The sequence below is a fragment of the Zonotrichia albicollis genome, chromosome 2 (assembly GCF_047830755.1).
Source record: "Zonotrichia albicollis isolate bZonAlb1 chromosome 2, bZonAlb1.hap1, whole genome shotgun sequence".
Classification (NCBI taxonomy): domain Eukaryota; kingdom Metazoa; phylum Chordata; class Aves; order Passeriformes; family Passerellidae; genus Zonotrichia; species Zonotrichia albicollis.
In genome coordinates this window covers 7708197-7728283 of record NC_133820.1, presented here as the reverse complement: position 1 = coordinate 7728283, position 20087 = coordinate 7708197, and the positions used below count along the sequence as shown (strand labels likewise).

Genomic DNA, 20087 nt, shown 5'->3' with positions numbered 1-20087 from the left:
GTGCTTAAACTTGCAGATAAAGACTCTAAGCTTGTATAATCAGAAACATTTCAATTAATAAAATTTCAATTTCTTTCTCTGTATCATCAGCAGATGGTTTACTTATTGTTGTTATAACACCTAGCAATGTGAGCCAAAGTAATTAACATCATATAAATTAATAAGTACTTAAATGAAGTATCAGCATTTCCAAGCCCTAATTTTTCTGGTGAAAAATTGAACAGCTGACTTGTAATTCAAGATAATTCATGATAGCAACTAAAAAAATATCAAATTTATGTGGTTATATAGCATTTTATTATTTAAAATATCATAGCGGAGGTAATGTAGCCATGATTTTAATATATTAATGGAGTTATAGCTCTGATGTAGTGGTTGTTTTGTGTGCAATAGTGTGTGATAATAATCCTTGTTATTTTCTTATCTAAACAAGCAACATTTGATAATCATGACCAAACCATCCTAGTTTTTTATTCCTCAATTTACTTTTCATTATAACTGAGATGATGAGCACTTACACTCAAAAGCATATTACCAAATAACAGAACAAATTTTTAACAGACACATACTGCAGATATTTCTTTTCTAGACCTACTACACGTTGATTCTTATTTATTTCCCCTGAGTACTACTGCATACAACAGAGGGAGATGACAGGTTAGGACATTTAGTTCCTACACCCTTAGCAATAGCATTGCCCAAATTTCAGAATTTGTGCACTTAGGGTACATTGCACCCAGAGTTGGTGTGTGAAAGAGGAAAACAATTTCATTACTTGGAGTTTTTCATCTGACTAAATCTGTTTGAGAACTGATATCAGAACAGTAATTATACAGAGAAAAAACCAGCTTGTGTCCTTGACTTATTTTCTAAATGGGGTATCTGACACCAACAGTATATATTTAATGGAAAATGAAAGCCTAGTAATTAGATTTTGATTTCAGTTTTAATCTGTCATTTAATCAGACAGCTACACTAAATTGTACAGTGGATTTTAAAGCTTTACATCAATTTTATCTTGCATTCACAGCTGAAAAGGAACTTTATTCAGTATGCTATGATAAAAAAGAATGGATGAATGAGCTCTGGAAAAATACAGATAGGCAGGCATTATAGACATAGATATGGAATATTTTTGGACACAGGTCACAAATATTGTTATCCCTAAATCATTTTGTCAATACCAAAGCTTTTGTTAGTCATTGTGTGCCTGTGCTGCAGAGTGGCAGCTGCTTAGGCATCATTTAGGCTCCTCAATGACTAATAAAGAACATATTATAAAGATGCAAAGAGTTAAAGTTGGTTTTAGTTAGGGGAATCAGCATGTCTACTATGTTTCATTAATCAGGCTTCTTAAATCTGATAAATTTCTCCTTGTTCAAGGGCCCAAATGGCTACACCACAACAGCAGTAATCTCCTGTGATACAAACGTAGACATAGACATATTTTGCTTTTTACAGCTGTAATAGTCTTCCTCATTCACACTGCTGTGGTTTCCTATGAGCAGTAACACATAATTTTTTTTCCACTACAGATTGACCTTGTCTTATCAGTCCATTTATTAATCATTGAAATATTCCTGCAGTGCAGCAGTGTACACACCCATATATACACACCTATAGAGGAAACCGTGAAATGTATACACAGTGCTGCAGCATCTACAGCTGCTGCTCTGAGAAGTGAGCTCAAAAGCCCTTGCAGGAGGTCTGGGAGGAGCTCCTGGTGCCATTGGATCTGTGCACACTGGATTCAGCCTCTGAAACTGCACGTGAGATTGGTCTGGAGCCCCCAGGGCAGCAGTGTGGTTAAGGGGGATTTCGGGCATTACTTATGAACAGATTCTCTTGTGCACAGTGGCACTGCTGAGAATTTGGGATTATGCAAGCCAGACAGGTCTAGCAGGAGCAGGGGTTTACACTGTGCATATTTAGCACATTTCGTCAGTGTTTCAGTTAACATTATCTTAAGGACCGTTCAAATTCAGCGGTAGAGAAAATAACAGGATACCTAGAAAGTTTTGGCAAGCAAACCCTCTCAGTCTCTCTCTCACCTTAAACTTCAGAAACTGCTCTCAAAACCTAAATCCTTGAAGCCTCTGTATTGCACTTAGCTTTATGTGAATTCATAGAAGGCTTCACACATTCACAGAATTCACACAGAGAATGACTATGTCACCTTGTCCTTCCGCTGCTCTCAGCTGCTGACATACAGTCCAAGGTTCAATGACAAAGTCTGAACAAACAGGAATGGATCTGTTGAGAAAAAAATAAAATTGCTGTTTAAGGACCTGAAATACATTTATGACACGCATAGAGGAGTTTTAGTTCAGAATAACTGTAGTTTGAAGGCTCATGCACATTAATGCTTGGAGCAAATAGACATATTCCTGGATCATGGCTTCTGGCTTATTTTAACCCAAAAGGAATCTCATTTGCATGCCATCAGGCTGCTCTGTGATGAAACCAGAGCACAGAAGGAAGGGCAGCAAGGAGATGAACTTCAAATCCCATGCTAATGCAGGCATACCTGGTGAAACATTTAGCTGGGCTGAGCCGAAATGTAGGACACCCAAAATGTAATAAAGTCACTGTTTGCTTTCCTCTTGACAGCCAATGTTCCTGGTTTCATCCTCTCCATCTGTGGCTCATCCCACACACTTCCTGCTGTTCAGTGATTTGGAGTTTTAGATATTCATAACCACATTCCCACAGATAGCATCAGATACCTGAGATTTACACTAAAAACTGGGGGAGAGAGGGAATGGACAGTTTGTGTTTTCAGTGCTTCATCCCTGGCCACTTCTGGAAATGCCCAGTACTGCTGGTCCATTCTCAAAAGCTTCAAGGGGAGACCTTGGGTAAATGAAACAATGAAATAATTATTTTTGCATATGATTTCAAGGCATAATTCAGTGTACAGTCAACACGTGATCCCAGCAAAACTTCTTTTTTGTTCCCTTGATTATAGTAATTACCATTACAAACTTCTGTCTATTTCTGTCCAGGACCACTGATTCTATTGTTTTAAAACAATTACCTTTTGATTCTCACATGGATTTTAGACACAGTGTATTTAAAACTGTGTTACCTCAGAAACTCAAAATATTTACTAACAATTACCTCATAAACTCAAAAATATTTAATCACTAAAACTTCACTTACTGCAAATTCCTTTGTATTTCCACACTTTTCTTACTTAGGTTGTTTTTATTTAATTTGGTGTCTTTAAAAGCTAATTATTTGATTTTTAGTCAGGAGAGTGATTAATTACAAAAATACACAGAGGAGAAAAATATATTGGACCGTGTGCTGTAAGCTTGGAATAGCAGTTTCCAAACAAAATAAAGCTGCATCCTCTGAATTATTTTCCAGATTGTTTACTGGCACTCTCAGTAAACTGTATTTGTTTAGGTCAATATTTGGTATTCACTGGGGTATTCATAGAAACAAAAATCTTAGAGAGTGTCTCCTATCTGTAAGAGAAATCTGTTTATTTTGCTGTACAACAAGAGCTTGCTTAAAATTTAAACAGAACTTCTGATAGTCAAAAGGAAAAAAAACCCCAAAAAACTAGGGAAGGGTATTAGCCAAAATATCTGTCAGCTAAACAGAACTTGTAAATCCAGTCAAACAACTAAAGGGCATTGCACTGTCAAATCATCAGCTTGCAGATCCCTGCCCTGTGGTTTGCTGTCTTTTAGAGAAGGATGCAGACTGTTTAGCTTTCCCAATCCCTCCCCCCTTCCATCTGCCCACTGACCCATGCAGCTGCCTTAGCGTTCGCACTCGCTCCACTGGAAATTTCATGCCTGCCTTGATAGAAGAAAGTAAAACGTCGCAGTGACAGCAGCTTCAATGGGACTGAGCAAAGAATGATGGAGAAGACTAAATGTGTTATATCTATGGGTAGCTGAGAATTGGATAAGAAAACTTCGTGAATCACTGTGCACCAGAACTGTCAGAACTGAGCGTTTTAGGAGAAAAATGAAAAATACATGAAAGCCCCAAACCCAAAACTGCGGTTTGGATCTCCATTAGGAAGGGAAGGAAATATACATAAAGAATATGCACAGAAATTTAAGTGTTCAAATGCAGAATGAAACCATAAGTGCCTAATCTGCTAAAAATCATATTAAATTCTACTGAGACCCATTTATAATAAAAGTCTTGCCTGTTCCTGACCATCATGTTCTTCACCCTGGCATTTAGTAAAAATGCACTCTAGAAGGTAATTGAACATGCTTTTTCCCTCTGAGACCCATAAGCTTATTTACAAAGGAATATTTAAAGCAGTAACAATGTGATGGATCTCTACAGAATTATTTCCTTAAATATTCATGGAGGTAATCTTCTGAAGGGGCACACACTGGTTGATAAGCTTCCACAGGACTCACTGAGGCAGGATACCCTGCAGACAGGGTAAGCAAAAGGAATTGCAAGCCATTACACTTCACTAGAGTGCAAAATAAGTTTAGCCTGAGTAAAAAAGAACCTTCTCAGGAAAGACAGTGCAGCAAAAAATGTTATTTAAGGTAACAGTTTGAACAATTAATAAAACTTTTGGATGACAGGAAAGACATTGCCTCTGATACTCTGTTACAGCCTCTGTATTTTCTTGCACATAATATTTCTGTTTTTTCACTCCGTAGGCAACCCAGGCAAACTGCCAGGCACAACATCTAGGGAGGTAAGGTTGAGACCACAAGATTTTAATAGTGTTTACAGGCAGTGTTGCAATTAGCTATATCCAAATTTTAAAAAGCTATCCAACTACAAATTCTAGATTCATTTTAGCCTGAAGTAATACACTTTATTCCCTATTTTCAACATAGAAAGTTAGCTCTGTTTACTCCCACAAGCTATATCACCAGGCAAGAGAGATCAAGGGTTTCTCATTATTTTTTGTGAAACTCAAACTTTAAGGAAGATGACTACTGTACTCAATAATGCTAATCTCTTTAATCACAGTAAGTTGAGTTCAGTAGTAAAATATTTACTGCTGATGTTTTAGAACAATTTGAAGCCTTTGCTTTTGAAGACAATGATAATCATGGGGAAACTGGAGACACTTTTATGAATAAATTTCACTATGCTGTACTGTACAATTCCATAGTTAAGAACCTGTGAACAATGAAATTATAAAGACTACTGGAAATTGTTGCAACAAAAGCACTTGGTAATTGTTATCTGAGGAGAAAATTACCAGAGAAAGTCTCTGCATAGCACGTGGCACATCACATATAGGCAGCTTCTCTTTTGGAAACAAACACACACATTCACTCTCTATGCATGACTATACAGTTTCACAGAAACTTTTGACTCTAATAAATTGAATCAAAGTACAGCAAACAAGTCACTGAAAACAAAGCAATGTCAATCCTATTCCTTACCCACACTATTCTGCCTGGGGAATTGTTCCTCTCCTCTTTTTCCCTACACATGCATGTCTTCTCCTGTGTCATTCGAAATTACGGTGATACCAATGCTGGCAGTTAAATGTTCCAATCTGTGAGGCCACCTCCTTCTCTTTGGTCAGCTCATGAAATACACAGCATTTGTGCTCATTTCTTCAATTGCATTTCTACCTGGAACCTGCAATAACTCCTATTATACCACCAAACAACATTCCTCAATCACTGAGGGTTTGTCACTGATAATCCAGTAAGAGAGCTCGTTATTAAAGCTGGTAAATACACACACATCTCACTTTGGCAGTAAATGAAGATCACACGGTTTCAGAGTTTCTACTTCACTACTGAGGTAATACCTCTTTTGGTTAAATATTTTCTCCTTTCTCTTGTTATTCTCCCCAAGTTCTAGACACTCACCAGCATATTTACCCATAGCTTTCTCAACCCAGCAGTGATGATTCACCTAACCTACATTATTGTAAATGGAATCTGCATGCATAAATTCCAGCTACCCTTTAGAATGATTGTGATAGTGCTTTAGATGGGAAAATTATCTGTAGAAATTTCTAGAGCAGTACTGACTTTTTTGTATACAGTAAATTATTGATGAATTGCTAAAGAAAACAATCTTAAGGTTTATTACAGTACTTATTTGAATGCAACCACCCAATGAGTCACTCACAGGAATTATCTAGCTGCTCTTCATAGCCAATTGCACACATTATCTAAAAGCAACTGCCATACAAACAGAATTCCATTTCCAAATTGATGCAGTAGATATGGCCCGCTGCTCAAGGTGCTGTATCTCAATTATCCTGAAGGACAATTTTAGCAAATGAACTTCATTAAGCTTAGGTTTTATCAGTCACAACCTTGGCTGGCCATTGCCATTTTCTGGATGTGAAGTTTGTTCGCAAACACTCACAGCATGGAAAAACCCAAGACAACAGAAAACTATTTCCGATGTTAGAAAATATAATTTGTTTCTATCACTGAATGTTTAAAAGAGAACATTGTGGTGAAGCACTGCACAAAGAATTTGCTGAATCATGAGTAATGAGAAATTAACCTCAAGCAATCAGGAGATGGCTGTTTGCATAAATAAACAGTTAAAGCACACTTCATTCCTCTCTATTTCCATATCCATTCTTCCTTAACAGAAGTTTGTGGGTCCTTGGCACCCATTTCTGCTGGGTCCCTGAGCTGTGTTTCAATTACACCACAGTTCCTCTAACAAGAAATATAACTTCCCAGTTCTCAATAACTTACTGATATAACTAATTTCTCTATTTCTTTTCACCTCTCCCATTTAAAAATAAACCAAGCACTGTTTCTTCTCCCATTTACTGTTGTCAGGAAAGACTTTAAAAGTTCAGAAAATATTGATATTTGGGGCAAAACAAGTGCCTGTAAATTCTTACCTTTTCTAACACTGATTTGAACTCTTTCAGTTTCACTAAAAATGAGTCAAAGGTGGCCAAAGATAAAGATTTCATTTTCTCCAGCCCAAAATCTAGAGAGACTCCTCACTTTCTTCTTCAGTGCTAGAAAGGATTAAGAAAACATAGTATTTTGCAATGTTAAGAACAAAAAGGGAGATCAGATTCTATTGATATTTCAGTCAAAACCACAGGCAATGTGACAAACAATACAGATTCCTAATACTTGTGTTTTATCCAAACTGACTCAGCCATGCTTGGTCTTCAAACCAAAGCCTCAGTCTTTGACCTCAGTTTCACAGTGAAAAATAATCTGAAGGAACTTCTTTCATTTCACTTGTTCCCAGATACTCATATTTTATACATTTGTGCCCACTGTTTTCTTGAAAAACAAGTGATCTGAAATTCAGTTAGTTACTCAAAGCTCCCTCTTTTCTTTCATCTGATGAAATCCCTCAGACCACCAGGGTAATAGTACTATGCAGTGAGAAGTAAGGAGGCAAAGGCCTGCGAACATCATCTGAGGAAAAAGATTTCCCCTCTCTCCCACCTTTAAATCTGCCAGTTCTCAATCTCTAAGTCACCGAAGACAGAATGGGAAGGGCTGTGATGAATAATTACTGCCAGTAACTTCCTCCTGTTGCTTTATTCCCTTCTTGTTCCACATTGCAGAATACTGGTGGATGTGAGGAGTAGCTCTCTAGGCAGAGATAGCTTTGGGCAGCTAAAATACCTTTGTGAGCTTAAACTGCTTGCATTACCTGTGGCTAGCTGGTAGCCTGCTGTGAAAGGATGAACCAAACACCATGCGTAGGCATTAAAGATTTCTCATATATCAAATTTTTACCCTTTAATCTAGAAGGTTACTGTCACAGATGATGCACAGACCAATCCTTTTTTTTTACCAATCAAATAAACATATGACTCTAGTTAATGATTTCATGGTTTCTAGTACCCAGAACTATGATAAAATTGATATTCTGAACTCTATTGCAAAGACTAGGGAACAAATACATAAAAATTCTGTTCTGCTGTGATGTTTCCAGTTTGAATTTTTGAAGGCCAGTGTTTTGCTCTCAGTTGCATTATATTTGCTGCTCCTTTTGCTGAATTGCCTAAAAAAAAAAAAAAAAAAAAAAAATGAAGCACAGCCGTAACATGAGGAAGGACTTTGAGATAGAGAAATTTTTTTCTCCTTCATATTAGTCCACAGTAATCAGAATTTGCCACCTATTAGAACAACAAACTCTAGGAACAAAAGGAATCCCTTTATTCTTTTCTTCTGCTAAGGAATAAACTCTGTTTATCCTGTTATTCCTATGAATCATTTTGAATGCTCAGTTATGGGAGCAATTATCAGAGAAACTGGAAGTGTTGAAAATTGTTTATAAAGTAAGAAAAGTATTTTCAAAGTCAAAAAAGTTGAACATTAGGGATCAAGAAACACTGGCATTCAAGAAAGCGAGCAGTGTTCTCCAGTGTAGCTTTTGGAAAGCAGTTGTTGGTAACAGCATATACAACTTGCTATTTTCTGTGAGGATAATTAACACGAAGCCTTCTTACAAATGCCACTCAAAATGCAGAGCTGATGCTTTATGAGCTCAAAATATTTTGCTGCACAGAGCAACAAAAGGCAGCAGTTGGACTTCACTGAAGCTGTCACGCAGAGAGCACAGCTCTATCAGGCACACAAGGAAAGCTCTGAGGGGGTTAAAAGTCAATTGCAAGACCTGGGACCAGTGCCAATAAAATTGTACCTGGCCAGGCTTAAATTGAATTTTAGCTGCCAACTGTACATTTTGAGATCTCCAGAGGAAGCTGGTTCCTCTGTGTGGGTGAGGTAGACAGAGGCAGCTGTTGAAATGGAAACCACTGCATCAGACAACTTGGGAACTGATTGAATTTAAAATTGGACTTTCTTATGCCTTGGTTTTTGCCTCAGAATGCATTGAGGAGATGCAGGTGGCTGATAAACAGAAATGTATCACTCAGCCTAGAGGTTAAAAAACCCTTCCAGACAAACAAGAATTTTGTCTTTTGGGAAAGGGAAAAAAAAACCCTCAACAAATTCAGCAATAAGGTACAGACCCAGGCTCTTATTAGGAATAAATCAGATTAGTTATTCTGCTCTACGTCAACAGTAGACTGATGCCCAGGTTATTTAGTTAAGCCAGTGTAAAATTAATGTAATAATGCATTAATTTGAACGTAATTACATAAAAGTCTTACCCCAATATTGTCTCAAGTCTAGGATTAGAGCTGGACTTGAAATCATATATCCTGTAACACACATATGTGTCATACATGTGTGTGTGAGTATTCCCTAGTGAAAGGAATAAATTGCAATTTTTTTTAACCTGTGAATAAACATAATTTAAAAAAGTTAATATTTACAACTCCAAAATTGCATAGTAAGGATTCCTGGAATTAAATTGCTCCTGCATTATGAAGAAAGTGCTGGGTCACATCCTAATCTTTTCCCCTACAGGATTTCAGATAATTCTGATGTGGGGTTCTCAGGTGGTGTGATTTCTTTCAGCACCAGTGGGAGCTGCATTCCATTTACACCAGTGAAGGATCTAGTTTAGCATGTTCATTCAGCTGAGTCCAAGCTATAAATGTCCTGCTGAGTACACCTTCCTTGTCACCACTGATGGCCTTGGCGCCTGCTTCTACTTCCTACACAGGAAAGTCCATTTTTTATGTGACAATTTTTCTTTTTATAATAATATAAAGAGACAGAACAAATAAGGAAAGTATTTAACTCCTTCCAAAATAAGTAAAACCTGTAGTGTAACAGAGTTTACTGTGACCCTTCCTTGTATATTAGTCATTCTTGGTGATGTGTGAAAAGTTGCCCAGTCTTCATCTTAGCTGGAAGCAGGATGTTAAAGTGATCTTAGCCTGATATGGTGTCATCAACAACAGTAAAAATAGAAATGTACATTAAGGAAATTGCTTGTATTTTAGTAAGTCCAAGCCTACAGGTACCATTTTTGAGTTTACTGTTTAATCATGGTTTCTAAAAGCTGTTTTCATAGTGAGAACTCAGTTGAATTTGTCAACCCCAACAGTGAAGTGCTGTAAACCAAACTGATGACCCAAGGTCTTCAATGATTTTTTTTTTGTGTAACATAACAAAACACTTGCTTTATATAAACCAGAAGCTGAAATCTACCTCTTTCTTCTTTTTTTTTTTGTCCTTGAATTTTTTTTTTCCACAAAATTTGAAACACAAATGGATGGAAGATGCAGGTTAAAATCTAGCCTCTCTTAAAAAAACCAAAATTACAGTATTTGTACAGGTCTATCTATACTCATATATGTATGTACAATTCCTATCGGATAGTACAAAAAATTATTCTTTCCCCACCATAGGAAGGTGAAGATAGAAAAATTAAACAAAGGTTCTTGGCCACCATAACATTAATTTAGAAAGGATCATAGACTGTCTTTCTCTAAATTATCAAAGAAAAAAGACTTACAGAAAGATGTTTATCTTGGTGCTCTTTTTCTGTGTTATCACTGCTTTAAAAAAGGAGGAAGCATTACTGGGTCAGTTCAATTCCTATTGTACCTGTCTGTCACAGCCCAGGTATGTAACTTCAGCCTGAGATCAAAAAAAATAATAGCACCAGTGAAAAAAATGAAATTAGAATAATAACTGACCTGGTATAACTTTAAGACCTGTTTGACTTTCAGATAAAAAAAAAAAAAAAAAAAAAAGATCTTTGATAAAGTGAGCATTCTCTTTTATATGAAGCTTATTTTTAGCCTCAGTAGAACAGTGATATACCGCTCTCTGAGGAATAAGAAACAAGCATCATGGTTAACTTAATAGGGAATTTGACTTTGAATTTATTTCCTATTCAAGCTTCAAGAATTTTTCACAAAGACTAGAATATTTTGCACTATTTTAAAAGAACAAACAGAATTCTGCCTGTCCGTACTCTGTCTACAAACTAAAAAGCCTTCTCTGACAGCTGAATTAAATCCTCTTTGAGGTGAAAAAATGGAACCCCAAGTACAGTACCTCCCTGGCATAATATCATTGAGCAGTTCTAAGCCCTTTGTTCTTTCTAAGCCTACTTTGAAAAGGAAAAGAGCAAAGATGTGCATGTGATATAATGGGGAATTTTCTTTGGTTGAATATTTCTTTCTTCCTTTCTCTGTGATTTATGTGAGTGCATAGGAAAATTTGCAATGGTCAGAGACCAGAAAGTTCCCCTATTGTAATTCTCTCATTTCACTTCTTTTTTTTGTTTTTCTTTCCTGACACATTCATCCTTTTTCCATCTCCAGATGCTTTCAAGCTTCTATTTAAACTACTGGTGGTTTTGTTTTTGTTTTTTTTTTCCCCAGTGCCTTCATGATACTTTAAATGTTTTGTTCTCTGTAGATGCAAAGTAACAAGTTAAGAATGCAAGGTGACCTGAAGCATAAGCAAAAAAAAAAGTAATAGAAACTCATTGTTCTGAAACTGGATACATAATTTCCAAATCTCAACAACATAAGTAGGGAACATTTCAAAGGGGAATACTTAACGTGTGTCCTCATGACAAACTAATGTACAGTTTCACCATTATCTAATTTGGTGCATATTTAATTTGCAGTTTACAACCATATATAAGCTTATCATTCATTATAACAAAGTGGGCATTTAATCAGCAAATCTACAAAGGGTGTACATATAGCAGATTAACCTCTCCTCTTTCAAGGCAAATTTAATTAAATTTCTGGTCCCACAGAAATAGACAGAAATATTCATACTTTGCAAAACAGGTCTAACTGTGGTAATTTATAAGGGATAATCATATTGCTCTTTTCCTTCAAGTTCTGGTTTCATTATCTTGCACAATAGTTTGGAGTTATTTTGCATTTTAAAGTGGTGGTTTTCTACCTGATAAAGTTACTGCTATTAATTTTGTTAATATGCCATACTACATGGTAAGACAAAGTGTTTTGGAGGCTTTTTTTGAGTTATGTTTTTATCAGAGACCCACCATTTAGGATGTGATGCTGTAAATGCAAATGATTGCATCAGTGTTTTACAGCTAAGAGTTACTAGAGAAAAAATTTCACTTTACAGTGATGTGTTTTCATTGGCATTTTAATAAAGCTGATTAACTAAAGATAGAATTCTAAAAAAGATTTTCCAGCTACATTTTCTACTCTTCACTCAATAATTTATCCCAGCGCATCATTTCTTAAAGTGCAAGCAATATGCACAACCTAATTAATTTGCATTGGATTTGACATGAAAAATGCTAAAAATGGTAATTGGTATACCATACTGGTAATCATAAAGCAAGTAATAAAAATACATTAAATTAGATTTTTACCTCTAAAGACAAGGCCTAAGACTAAATTTATCTAGTGTGTTAACAAATAACCACTTATACATTTATCCAAAATAAGAGACCTGGGAATAAACTGGCACAGTGAGTTTCACAGAGGAATCTGCTATGGATTAAAATCAGGTCATTGGAATTCTGGACAAAACTTTTAATTCAAAGTATTTTTTTAAAACAAACTAACAAAAAAACTCCCCCTCCCCCCCAAAAAAAACAACAACAAAACAAACCAAACAATTGCAAAACATCTCCCCTCCCTCCAATCTAGTTTTATTATTTGGTAGCAAGGAGCAGAAGCAGCTATTTTAATAAAACCCATCACTCTTGGACTGCACTCAAAAATGTTTGATGTTTTCTTCTTGCTGTAGATGTCATCTCATGCTAATTGAAATTCCAGCTTAGTAGACAACAGACATTGCAAAACCTACAAGAACAAAATGTCCCTTTGGGTCACGAGCAATTTATGGTAAAGTGGCACAAAAAGGTGAGTTTCGGAGAGAGAATTAGTTTGTAGCCCACCAATAACTGTTTCAAACCAGATGCCTGTGCTGCAATATATCACACTCACAGTATCTATAGGAGCTACTACTGTCTCTGAATTCCAAAATTTACTGCAGATCTGTGGTAGTTGGTTGTGTATAAATTATTCCCTGTTACGGGAGCCTTTTCAGCACCATGGATAGTACCAAGTCCTGCCTTTCCCGTCTTCCAGAGCAATTACTGTCCACTTACTGCTCATTCCATTCCAAACCATGATATCATTTTAAATAAATACATATATATGATATCTAGAACTAATAGATGTCCTGAAGAGAATCCAAGGAAAAGCAGCAAGACTGATGACATTTTAGAAGGCATAATCTGGGAGGAAATTTTAAACAAACAATTTAAGGTTAAAAATTAAAGATAAAGTCATTGGTTTTTGAAAAGGAAACAAACATGCACAAAAAGGGGCAAGGTACTTTTTCACCATTTCTATCAGGTGTAGGGGCAAGAAGAATCAGTTTCATTTGACGTGAGTGTGATTTAAATGAAATATTACGTGTAATATCCTAAGTGCAATCAAAGATATATTGCCTGGCAAAGATATCAAAATTATAATTAATCTGAGGTTTTAAGAGAGTGTTGGCAGCAATATATATGCACTAAGTATGTTATACTTTAACTAATGGTAGTGGTCTCCTTTAACGTCTTTTTAATTCCAAATTTTTAATGTTAAAGTTTACTTTTTGGTAGCCAAGACTCAAGTGCTTAAAAATGCTCTGATTTCTAACATGTTGATCACATAACCCACTGTAATCAAAAGTACACATAATTATTTGGGTCACCTATCCAAAATGGAATCACTCAGATTCATCTGTTGGTGTCTTGATCTTATAAGGGAAACCAAATCAGACAACTAAAAAGCCCCAGAAAATAGACAAAAAACAGTGTGTGTCTACACTTATGTTTTTAAATCTAGATATTTACTGAGACTCGCCCATACGTATGGAGATTGCATTTGTTAACCCAAATCGTTTATGTTTTCCTTTACGTATTAAATACAAGATAGTAAGTGTGAATAAAAAAAAAAAGTTGAAGTTAAAACATACTACTTCACTGCAGGACTAATAATCTGCCAGCAATTTTTACTGTTTACAATAAATCATACATAGCAAAACATATTTCTATGTATATTTTCTATTTCTATATTCAACTATTGAGAGTCAAACCCAGTAATGAGTTTTGACTCTCAATAGTTGAATATTGAGACAACTCTAATAGAATGTTACTTAGAATGAGTGATTTACATAGTAATTGACTAGGTTTTTCTAGCAGTTTAAATGGCAAGAGATAGTGCTTTCCCTAAACATTCCTCAAGAAGTTAATGACCCGAAAAAGAACCATGTAAAGCAGGTAATCACTTGTTAATTGACCTGCTACTAGTCCTGTATGAAACATTGAGCAACGCATCTGCTGTGGAACCTTGAGAATACATTTGCTGGTTGTGCTGTACCTGGGGACACGCTGCAAAGATGAGCACCCGAATATTTATTACAGAAACAGAAAGTGTTGACAGCTCATTAATGAGATAAATATATATTTTCTGTGAACCCAGAGATACCTACACACTTTTCAAGATCTGTGAATATGGCAAAGACCCTACCAGATAAATCACCATAGTGCCCACTGTGCAGAGCTTGGTTTTTGCAAAGAGAAATTTTAGTGAGAACTAAAATTTCCTTCAACTGAAAAAAAAAAATCTGTGATGAGAACAGGCATGAATGTGCTCAGAGGATGCAAATTACAACTTGTTGGTGAAGTAGTTTTTTTTTCTGTCCCTTCAGAGATTTCTTTGTTTTGTTGCAGTTGATAAAGGTCATTATAACCAATTCTGCACACTGGCACATGTAATCTGCCCCTTTAATTTCTCAAGGCTCAGAGCACACTCATTCCCATAAAATGGTAGAAGAGCATAAAGGATGTATTCGGAAGCAGCATGCAAATGTTCATACTGTTCATTTGCACATCAATCTCTGACATGTTTTTAAAATACACTTCTTCATAACTCAAACAGGATCTGAGCATGGGATGGTAAAGAGGGAAGAACAGGAGGAAAGAAATACTGAGTGGTTTGAGAGATGATCCAATGGTTTGGGTTTCTTCCTGTGCTTGGCAAACAAGAATCTCAGAGGCTTTTATGAATTTTAGTCTCTTCATTAGACCTTTCCTGGGTGATTGTGCAGGAGAAGTTTTGTTCTGAACAAAAAGGCACGTGGCATGAGAATGCTCTAGAATTTGAAAGAGATGGAAGGAATTGAAAAGGCAAAGACCCCACAGGACTCAAATAACTCAGCCATTCTACATTCTTTAAACATAGCACACGGGAGCACATTAATCAAGCATTGAAGAGGTGAAGATGACACCCTGAATAAATTTCTAGCCAGAATTGATGACTGTAGAGGAATTTGGGTTTATGGTCTACATTAGCAATAGTAAATAATTTCAACATTCAGGGACATATGATAGAATTTAGTGGTCTATCATTAACTTCATTTTCAATTAGATAAATTCTATCCACATTTACAGTCTGAGCTGGAATACAAAATAAGGCTGCCAGATGCTGAATCTGATTTAAAGCAAATACAATGGAGAAGGTGCATTCACAGGGAAAATATAAGAGGGCAATTACAATTTTCATATGAGTCTTGGGATATACCTGATCAGAGGTACCTGGTAAATGACACAGAAATGACTGTGATTGCCCCAATAAAACAGGAGGAGAAATAAACTATCTTGAGTTACACTGCTGTGAATGGTGTGTGAAAAGAATCATGTTATTACATGGCTGATAACCAAGTTACCTGATCTTGGCACACACATATCACAGCAGAAATCAGCATCATAAGAAAGACATAAGACAAAAAAAAAAAAAAACCAAAGCCACCAAAACAACAGAATGGTAAAAGATCAAGGAATACTTTTTTTTCTTTTACCCCTGGGGGGCCAAAAGGAAAAGAGAGGAATATTCAAAATAGAGCATACTAATGAAGAACCTGGTTTTTCAGATATGACATTAGAACATAGGACCATTGAAGCCCCTAGCCATTTTCGAAGTATACAGTAGGGAAGAAATCCATTTGATCTGAGGATATCCTTTATAGTTTGCCCTTGCTTTTGGAAGCAGAAGTCACCAGACTCTTGGGGAGGCTTCAGTTCAAAACATGCAGCATATCTGTAGTCCCAATTACACAGGGAATGGGGACAGCAAAGATATCAGAACAAGAGCCTAGAACTTTTTTTCAGTGAGACATAAATGCATATTTAACTCCATTTCTATTAAAGAGAATGTTCAGAGACTGAGGCTAAATTTTAAGCTCTCCATTAATGGAAATTTCTTCTTCTCCTTGACAATTACCTCTGTGCTAAAATTTCACTTTTACTCCTTCCTTCAAAGACACTGGTGAATGAACTATATGCTGCCATCCACAGCTACCTCTGCCATCAGCTGCAGGCGGTTTTTCAATTTTGTTTTTCTCCCAGTTACTATTTCTTTGGACTTTTTCCATTATACTGAGTAATGTGTGGGCCAGAAGGATGCATGTGGCATGATGAGGCTACTACTCTGTAATTCGCAGAGCTTTACTAATACTTTTTTTTTCATTATATGATCTTTTTTCTCCTTTTCATGGACTTCTACATAAAGCCTCCAAAATTGCCTTGTGTAGCAAAAGCTTAGCTGATTACTTTGAAAATGGGAGCAAAATCTATAGAGATACTGACAATACATATATTTTGCTGGCATGTGTAGATACCCACATATTTCACTCTGCAGTTTAGAGAGAATGAACTTAAAAATGTTTTGTTAACAATGTCTTGGGTAAGTGATGCAATTAGTTATTATTTAGAATGCACTGTACATGCACTACAGAATATTGAGGTAATGTTTTTTCTTACTAGGCATTTCCAGACCTCGAATAAATACAGTTTCCAGTTCTTCTTTTAATTTCCTTTCCACTGTTAAGTGGGAAACAGCCAACTGAATATGTCTCTCTACTTGTCTGAGAGAAAACATTTTCATCTACTCTGTCTTGACAGGAGAAAATATAAACACTTGAGTCTTTTCAAAACTCTGCCAATGGAAAATGTTAAGGCAGAAATCATAAGAAAGCAAGCTGAAGACAGACCAGAATAATCTCTTTTTTACTGTATTCTTCATTATCACTCCTTGAAGGGAGATCTTAATCTAAAGGTTGAGTCATATAGGATGATGCAGAGGTAGTAAGGAAATTATTTATCTTTTAAGTGAGTTGAAGAAATCTCGATGAAAGTAATGTTGCATTAATATAAGGACACAGAATCAAAAATGAAGTAATATATTAATTGGATTGTTTTTCTTTCGAGAAATTTCACAGGAGAAATTGTGCCTGGCTTCTCTAGAAGCAACAAGCTTAGATACCTCCAAATATAGTGTAATGGACTAGATAGTCTGTTTCAATCTGGCTTTTTTTCTATGATCCTTTGTTCAGAGTGGACCAGATGTCTGCTGTTTTGTTAAGAATTAACGTTGTAATTGTTTAAAAAAATATACCCAGCGTGCCCAGGCCACATGTGTGGCACAGGTGCGCTTTAACTGCTCTGCTGTGAGCTCCTCTAATTAATGACTAGCACTGGATGTTCAGCCAGGATTCTTGTTTTTGTTTTGGGGATTGCTTTTTCTGTTGCTTTGTTTGGGTTGATTTTGGTTGGTTGTTGTTTTGGTTTTTTTAAGGCTACATGCCCACTGTATTAAAAAAAGAGAGGAGGGGAGAAAATGATTAAGAGCTGCAATTACTAAAGCATCAGACAAATATTTCTATGTGTTTGTGCTGGTTTAGAGTAAATTTACTTCACAGGAGCTGTGCTTTGGGTTTGTACTGACATGACTGTGGATAACATGGAGATGTTTTTGTTGGTGCTGAGCAGGCCTCAGAGCCAAGGCCTTTTCTGCCTCTCACACACCCCGCCAGTGATTGAGGTGGGGGGCACAAGGAGCTGGGAGAGGACACAGCCAGGACAGATGGCCAGAACTGACTCCAGGATTATTTCAGACCATTTGACATCATGCTCAGGATATAAATTGGGGAAAAAGGAGGAAGGGGAGGGACATGTGGAGTGATTTTTCTTCCCAAGTCACTGTTATGTGTGATGGAGCCCTGCTTTCCTGGAGATGGCTGAACACCTGCCCAGCCATGGAAAGCAGTAAATCCATTCCTTGTTTTGCTCTGCTTGTGTGTGCAGCTTTTGCTTTCCCTATTAAAATGTCTTTATCTCAATATATGAATTTTCTTTCTTTCACCCTTCTGATTCCCCACTGCAGGGGGAATTTTGTGCTTAGTTACCAGCTGGGCTTAAACCATTACAGAGTTGTCACACACAGGTCCATGAGACAATTCTGCTGATAACTGGGGACAGTTTCTGTGGTTCCAAGGTGAGTCTTTCCCAAGGGGGGAAAAAAAAATGAAAACTTATACTGTATAATAAGCTTGTGTAGGTACTAATAGCCATTATTCATTAAACATCTGAAAAGAGGAGATTGACTTCTCTGTAAGAAGGAAAAAGGTGAAAATTTCTGCAGAAGGGCAGGCAGTCAGAAAAGGAAGAAAAATACTAAGTTTATATCAATCACCTCTTAGTCATATGCTCACAGCTCTCCAAGAGAAGGGAAAACTTGTAACTCTCCTTTGTTTGGTCTTAGCTTGCTTTTTTACCTCTACTCCTGGTCACTTCCACCTTCAGTACCAAAACTACAATTTGAATGGATGTACAAAAACATATTTAGAAATTCTTCTTAATGCCCTGAGCTCAATTTTCATTTGACGGGCTGACCTGAAGCAGCAAGTTTGTATCATTTTATTGTCTTTTTGTCTGATGGGTTGAACAGAAAAAAAAAAAGTACACAAAATACAGAAGAAAAATCTAAACTAATATATTTTCTTCCAGTTCACTGCAAACTCTCTTCTTCTAGTCTTTAGCTTTTAGAACTTATTTTTAAAATGAAAAGAGAAAGGCTTTCATATACAACCTATTTTTGTGGTTCTCTTAATTTCTGAATATTTTGCTTTGCTACTCCAGTGCATTCTTAATTTACATCTAATAAGCCAAAAGAGTGAAAATGTTTACGGCAATTTTTACTAATTGTTTAAATGCATATTTGATATATTATGACAACAGAAATACCACTGTAGCTCAGTAGGGTGGATTTTTGCTCAGTGGTGGCTAAATCTTCCCTAATTGGCATATCTGTTTTGAGAAATAAATATACTACTGTAGTAACAGAAGGAAGCAAGAAAAACAGTAACAATACAGAAAGAATAATCTCAAAACCAAAACTGTCCTCACTGTAATTTTTAACTCATTGGTGATTTTGTCTTTAAAAAGGACTTTTGTATACTAAACGGCTGTTTATGCCATTTAGTATGTTTAATTTATTTAATTTATGCTAATTTATGCTACCCAAAGTCTGTATTTATCACAATGAAATTAGGTTCATGCTTGGCATTTTAAATACTAGGCAGGACAGTATAAATAATACAGATCAATAAATACTTTATGATCATTTAAACTTCAAACATACATACAGGCAGGTCAAAAATATATAACATGGAGCTCTTTTAATGTTATAATAAAGTGTAATTTACATTTTTAAGTCACTTTGAACATCATAGGTTTTTTTGGTAAAGTACGATCTCCAAAACATGATGTTACAAAAATGGAATGGTAGTTCTACACAAGTTGTTCCACACACATTAATATAAATAATGCAGTAATGCTTTCTCATATTGAATATGTTCTTTGGTAATTAGAAGAATAATAGGAAATCCTTCCCTTCTTGATAAATATGACAGCCATATTTTATATCACTAATTCAGGATGAGGTTTATGAAGATACTCTTTGATACTGCCTCAGTTGAAAATTCTCTCTCTATTAGCAGTAAGACCCTTCTCCTCATCCCCCGCCAGAACACCGAAACAAACCCACACCTTGAAATAATTTCCTGCAAATCTATTCTTCCACTTCCTTTACATCTCTCTAAAGGAGCGATTAGACATCTCAAGAAAGAAATAAAATTGTTAAGACTGTGATAGAGAAACTTTCGCCCAAAAATGAAAGGAGATGGAGATTTTAAGAGATTTTATAGTTGACAATACTGTAATTAATTTCATGCGAACAACCTCAAGATCCTCTACAGAGAAGGCAATTTAGGGAGATAGCAAGTGACATTGTATCTGTAGTTGCCATCACCTGACATTGAAAACCCAGTGAAATTTGCAGGTCTGAAGAGATTCCTGTGGTTTCTTGTGGGAGCCTTATGCCCATAGCTCTCAAAAATGCAGTAAAATTTCTGTGAAAGCAGTTCTTA

General features: G+C 36.1%; 2 long non-coding RNA genes across 6 annotated transcripts in view; both read right to left on the bottom strand.

Moving 5' to 3' along the window:
- The window catches only part of LOC113460110 (uncharacterized), a 31199-nt gene extending 21060 nt beyond the window's left edge, over positions 1-10139 (bottom strand). Inside the window, exons 1-4 of one of the 2 annotated variants that reach the window (XR_012578042.1) lie at positions 9080-10139; positions 6833-7965; positions 2528-2853; positions 2177-2253 (exon numbers count right to left, since the gene is read on the bottom strand). This is a non-coding gene — a long non-coding RNA (uncharacterized LOC113460110). The remainder of the gene's footprint in view (positions 1-2176; positions 2254-2527; positions 2854-6832; positions 7966-9079) is intronic. The other variant, XR_012578043.1, reaches the window with a different exon arrangement.
- Positions 10140-10154: 15 nt separating this feature from the next.
- The window catches only part of LOC141727063 (uncharacterized), a 29241-nt gene continuing 19308 nt past the window's right edge, over positions 10155-20087 (bottom strand). For 3 of the 4 annotated variants that reach the window (XR_012578054.1, XR_012578055.1, XR_012578052.1), the window contains one exon: positions 10155-10460. This is a non-coding gene — a long non-coding RNA (uncharacterized LOC141727063). Of the gene's footprint in view, positions 10461-17039; positions 18161-20087 lie in introns of those variants that run through there. The other variant, XR_012578053.1, reaches the window with a different exon arrangement.